This window comes from Sus scrofa, unplaced genomic scaffold, assembly GCF_000003025.6.
Source record: "Sus scrofa isolate TJ Tabasco breed Duroc unplaced genomic scaffold, Sscrofa11.1 Contig2724, whole genome shotgun sequence".
In the NCBI taxonomy this organism is placed as follows: Eukaryota; Metazoa; Chordata; class Mammalia; order Artiodactyla; family Suidae; genus Sus; species Sus scrofa.
In genome coordinates, this window is record NW_018085162.1 from 22,249 (window position 1) to 29,307 (window position 7,059).

Below are 7,059 nucleotides of genomic sequence, written 5' to 3' on the forward strand. Positions count from 1 at the left end.
AGAATTTGTCCACTTGATATAAGATATCTAATATATTGGCCTAAGGTTACTCATAGTATTCTTTTTAATACTTTTAATTTATGTATTGTTGGTAGTGGTGTTACCTCTTTTATATCTGATGCTAATAGGTTTTATCTTTTCTCTTTCTTTTCATAGTCAGTTTAGCTAAAGATTTGGCAATTTATTAATTAATTTATTTATTTTTGTCTTTTTGCCATTTCTTGGGCCGTTCCTGCGTTATATGGAGGTTCCCAGGCTAGGGGTTTAATCGGAGCCGTAGCTGCTAGCCTATGCCAGAGCCACAGCAACGCGGGATCCGAGTGGCATCTATGACCTAAACCACAGCTCACGGCAATGCCAGATCATTAACCCACTGAGCAAGGGCAGGGATCAAACCCGCAACCTCATGGTTTGTAGTCAGATTCGTTAACCACTGCACCACAACGGGAACTCCAGATTTAGCCATTTAATTTATCTCTTCAAACAGCCACCTTTTGGATTGATTGACTTTTGCACTGTTTCTCTGTTTTCTCATTTACTTATTTTCACTCTAATCTTCATTATTTCCTTATTTCTGCTGGCATTTGCTTTGTTTTTCTCTTCTAGGTTTGTGGGGGTATTGTTTGTTTGTTTTTTAGGGCTACATCTGCAGCATTTAGAAGTTTGCAGGCTAGAGGCCCAATCGGAGCTGTAGCTGCCAGCCTAAACCACATACACAGCAAAACCAGGTCTGAGCCACATCTGCTACATACATCACAGCTCATGGCAACACTGGACTCTTAACCCACTGAGTGAGGCCAGGGATCAAACCTGCATCCTCATGCTACTAGTCAGATTCACAACCCACTGAGCCACAACTGGAAATCCTCTCTTCTAGCTTTTTTTAAAACACAAATTTAAGTTATTCACTTGAAACTTTTCTTCCTTTTAAACATGAGCTTTAAAGATATAAATGTCTCTTCAAGCACTATTTTAGTACATCTTGTCAATTTTAATGCATTGTGACTTTATAATCTTTCATTTCAAAATATAGTCTAATATCCCTTGTGATTTGTTTTTGATGTATACTTTTAAAGTATGGACTTTAATATTTAAATATTTGGGTATGTATATGTTTGTGTTTATTTCTAGTTTAATGATTTTGTGGTCAGATGTCATACTAATATGATTTAAACTTTTTAAATTATTTAAGATTTAGTTTATGCACTAGAACTGTTATGTTTAGCATCGGCCTAGCTGTGCTTTTACTGATGTGTACTCTGAATGAGAAGAGTTCTATACATGCTATTTTAAGACAGGATTGTTAATAGTGTTACTAAAACTTAAATGATTTCTAACATTTTGTCTAGTTGTTCTATTAATTACTATGATTTCGGCTGCTCCCTCCCCAATGCCTAACTCCCCAACCCAACCCCTACTCCACCAGCCCTGCTGAGTGGGGGGAGACTGAGAAAATACTGTACCTAGGGCCACAGAGGTTGGCATGGGGCCTCTGGCCCAGCCCCAGATGCAAACCGTCCCCACCCCTCTGTTCTCAATCCCTTGCCTTGTTTGTGGGGGAAGGACATTGGAAAAAAAGCTCTCGGGAATATTCATAAATGTGCCTTTCTCTGGCGGTGGCCATTTTGGGAAAATCTGGCCCCATTCTTCAGTCAGTGCTGAGAAGCCCCAGGGCAAACAACAATCCAGGTGGGATCACAGCCCCACCCCTCAGTAAACAGGCTATGTAAAGACCCCCAGGCACACAGCCACCCCTAATCCCATCCAGAGACAAAGCCCCACCCATGAGAGGGATAAGAATCAGCTCCACCTACCAGTGGGCAGGCATCAGCCCCTCCCATCAGGAAGCCAACAGCAAGCCTCCATACCAACTTCAGCCACAAGAGGGGCAGACACCAGAAGTAAGAGAGGCTACAACTCTAATCTGTAAAAAGGTCACCACACCAAAAATCTATAAAACTGAAAAGACAGAGAACTATACCTCAGATGAGTGAGAAAGAAAAACTCCCAGAAAATCAGCTAAGTGATGAGGAGATTCTCAGCCTCCAGGAAAAAGACTTTAGACTGTTGATGATGAAGATGATGCATGACACTGGAAATAAACTAGAGGCAAAGATGGATAACTTACAGGAAACACTCACCAAAGAGATACAAGATATAAAACTTAAACAAGGAGATGCAAAATACAGTAACTAAAATAAAAAATTCATTAGAAGCAGCTAACAGCAGAATACCAGAGGCAGAAGAACGAGTAAGCGAGGTGGAGGACAGATTAGTAGAAATTACAGATGCAGAACAGAAAAGAGAAAAGAGATTGAAAACAAATGAAGAGAGTCTCAGAGAACTCTGGGACAATGTTAAATGCACCAATATCCACATTATAGTGGTGTCAGAGAGAGAAGAGGACAGAAAAAAAATTCCAAGAGATAATAGCCAAAAACTTCCCTGACATGGAAGAGGAACCACTCACTCAAATTCAGGAAGCACAATGAGTACCATATAAAATAAACTCAAGGAGGAATATGCCAAGACACATATTAATCAGGCTGACCAAAATTAAAGTAAAAAAAAAATCTTGAAAGCAGCTAGGGAAAAGACACAAATAACATACAAGGGAACCCTGATAAGGTTATCAGCAGATTTTTCAGCAGAAACTCTGCAGGCCAGAAGGGAGTGGCATGATATACTCAACGTGATGAAAGGAAAAAACCTCCAACCAAGATTACTCCACCCAGCAAGGCTCTCATTCAGATTTGAAGGAGAAATCAAAACCTTCACAGATAAGCAAAAGCTAAGAGAATTCAGCACCACTAAACCAGCTTTACAACAAATACTAAAGGAACTTCTCTAGGCAGAAAAGAAAAGACAGCAACAGGAAACAAAAATACCACAAATGACAAGGCTCACCAGTAAAGGTATATATACAGTAAAGATAAGAAATATACTGTATATATACAGTAAAGATAAGAAATCATCCATGCACAATTATGCCGCCAAAATCAGAAATCCTGAGAAGAGGTGGGTACAAATGCAGGACACTGGAGATGAACTTGCAATTAAGAGAATAACAACTTCAAACAATCTCAGATATATATATAGACTCATATAAAACTTCAGAATAACTGCAAACCAAAAATCTACAATTGATACACAAACAAATAAGAAAAATCAACTCAAATACGAAACTAAAGATAGTCATCAAACCAGAAGAGGAGAGAGCAAGAGAAGGAGGGAAGAAAAAAGAGCAACAAACACAAATCCAAAGCAATTAATAAAATGGCAATAAGAACATACATATCAATAATTACCTTAAATGTAAATAGACTAAATGCCCCAACCAAAAGACATAGACTGGCTGAATGGATACAAAAACAAGGTCCATATATATGCTGTCTCCAAGAGACCCACTTCACTTCTAGGGACCCATACAAATTGAAAGTGAGAGGATGGAAGAAAATATTTCATGCAAACAGGGATCAAAAGAAAGCTGGAGTAGCAATATTCATAACAGACAAAATACACTTTAAAGTGAAGAATATTTTAAGGGACAAAGAAGATCACTACATAGTGATCAAAGGATCAATCCAAGAAGAAGATACAACAATTTTAAATATCTATGCACCCAACATAAGTTCACCACAACATATAAGGCAACTGCTCACAACCTTAAAAGGACAAATAGACAATAACACAATCATAGTGGGGAACTTTATCACCCCACTTACAGCAATGGACAGATCATCCAGACAGAAAATCAATAAGGAAACACAGGCTCTGAATGAAACATTAAACCAGATGGACTTAATAGATATTTATAGGACATTCCATCCAAAAGCAACAGAATACACATTCTTCTCAAGCGCACATGGAACGTTCGCTAAGATTGATTACATCCTGGGCTACAAACCCAACCTCAGTAACTTCATGAAAATTGAAATCATATCAAGCATCTTTTCTGACCCCAATGCTATATGACTGGAAATCAACAACAAGAAGAAAAAACCTGCAAAAAACACAAATACGTGGAGACTCAACAACATGCTACTCAACAACCAATGGGTCACTTAAGAAATCAAAGAGGAAATTAGAAAATACCTAGAAGCAAATGACAACATAGATATAACAATCCAGAATCTATGGGATGCAGCAAAAGCTGTTCTGAGAGGAAAGTTTATAGCAATACAAGCCCACCTCAGGAAACAAGAAAAAGCTCAAATAAACAAGCTAACTTTACATCTGAAGATGCTCCAGAGAGAAGAAAAGACCTAAAGGTAGTAGAAGGAAAGAAATCATAAAGATCAGAGCAGAAATCAATGAAATAGAAACAAAGAAAACCATGGAAAAGATCAATGAAATGAAAAGCTGGCTCTTTGAAAAGATCACCAAAATTGATAAACCCCTAGGCAGACATATCAAGCAAAAAAGAGAGGACTCAAATCAATAAAAGCAGAAATGAAAAAGGAGAAGTAACAATGGACATCACAGAAATACAGAGGATCATAAGAGACTACTATATGCAACTATATGCCAGGAAAATGGAAAACCTAGAAGAAATGGACAAATGCTTAGAAAAGTACAATCTTCCAAGACTAAACCAAGATGAAATAGAAAAGATGAATGGACCCATCATAAGAACTGAAATTGAAACCGTGATTAAAAAACTTCCAACAAACAAAAGTTCAGGACCAGATGGCTTCATAGGCGAATTCTATCAAACATTTAGAGAAGAGCTAACACCTATCCTTCTGAAACTATTTCAAAAAGTTGCAGAGGAAGGGATACTCCCAAACTCATTCTATGAGGCCACCATCACCTTCATACCCAAACCAGACAGAGATACCACAAAAAAAAGAAAAGTACAGGCCAATTTCACTGATGAACATTGATGCAAAATCCTCAACAAAATACTAGCAAACCACATCCAACAATACATTAAAAGGATTGTACATCATGATCAAGTGGGATTTACCCCAGGGATGCAAGGGTTCTTCAATATCCGCAAATCAATCAGTGTGATACACCATATTAACAAACTGAAGAATAAAAACTATATGATCCTCTCAACAGACGTGGGAAAAGCCTTTGACAAAATTCAACACCCAATTCTGGTAAAAACCCTTCAGAAAGTGGGCATAATGGGAACCTACCTCAAAATAATACAGGCCATATATGACAAACCCACAGCAAACATCATTCTCAATGGTGAAAAGCTGGAAGAATTCCTGCTGAGATCAAGGACAAGACAAGGATGTCCACTCTCACCACTGCTATTCAACATAACTTTGGAAGTCCTAGCTACAGCAATCAGAGAAGGAAAAGAGATAAAAGGAATCCAAATTGGAAAGGAAGAAATAAAACTATCCCTATTTGCAGATGACATGATACTATACCTAGAGAGTCCTAAAGACTCTACCAGAAAACTGTTAGAACTCATCCATGAATTTGGCAAAGTCACGGGATACAAAATTAATCCACAGAAATCAACAGCATTTCTATACACTAACAATGAAAGAGAAGAAAGACAAATTAGGGAAGCAATCCCATTTACCACTGCATTCAAAAGAATAAAATACCTAGGAGTAAACCTACCTAAAGAGACAAAAGACCTGTACTCTGAAAACTATAAGACACTGATGAAAGAAATCAAAAATGACACAAATAGATGGAAAGACATACCATGCTCTTGGATTGGAAGAGTTAATATTATCAAAATGACTATACTACCTAAGGCAACCTACAGATTCAATGCAATCCCTATCAAATTACCAAGGACATTTTTCACAGAACTCAAACAAAATATTTTAAAGTTTGTTTGGAAGCACAAAAGACCCAGAATAGCCAAAGACATCCTGAAAAAGAAAAATGGAGCTGGAGGAATCCGGCTCCCAGACCTCAGACTATACTACAAAGCAACAATCATTAAAACCATATATGGTACTGGAACAAAGACAGAAATATAGATCAGTGGAACAGGATAGAAAGCCCAGAATTCAACGCATGCACCTTCAGCCAACTAATCTATGACAAAGGAGGCAAGAATATACAATGGAGAACAGACAGCCTGTTCAATGAATGGTGCTGGGAAAACTAGACAGCTCCATGGAAAAGAATGAACTTAGGACAGTCCCTAACACCATACATAAAAATAAACTCAAAATGGATTAGAGACCTAGATAGAAGACCAGACACTACAAAACTCTTAGAGGAAAACATAGGCCAAACCCTCTCTGACATAAACGACAGCAACATCTTCTCAGATCCACCTCTGAGTAATGACAGTAAAAACAAAAATAATCAAATGGGACCTAATCAAACTTCAACGTTTCTGCACAGCAAAGAAAACCCTAAAGAAAACACAAAGACAACCCACAGAATGGGAGAAAATCTTTGCAAGTGAATCAACTGATAAGGCATTAATCTCCAAAATTTATAAACACCTTCTGAAGCTCCATACCAAAAAAACCAAACCACCCCATCAAAAAATGGGCAGAAGTTCTAAACAGACAATTCTCCAAAGAAGACATACAGATGGCCAAAAAACACATGAAAAGATGTTCAACATCACTCATTATTAGAGCAATGCAAATCAAAACAATTGTGAGGTACCATCTTACACCAGCCAGAATGGCCATCATCAAAAAGTCTACAGACAATAAGTGCTGGAGAGGGTGTGGAGAAAAAGGAACACTAGTACACTGTTGGTGGGATTGTAAATTGGCGCAACCACTGTGGAAAGCAGTATGGAGATTCCTCAGAAAACTAAACATAGAACTACCATTTGATCCAGCAATCCCACTCCTGGGCATCTATCCAGAGAAAACCATGATTCGCAAAGACACATGTACTCTGATGTTCACTGCAGCACTATTTGCAACAGCCAAGACATGGAAACAACCTAAATGTCCATCAACGGAGGAGTGGATAAAGAAGACATGATACATATACATAAGGGAATATTACTCACCCATTAAAAGGAATGAAATACTGGCATTTTAGCAACATGGATGGACCTAGAAATTATCATGCTAAGTGAAGTCAGTCATACAATGAAACACCAAC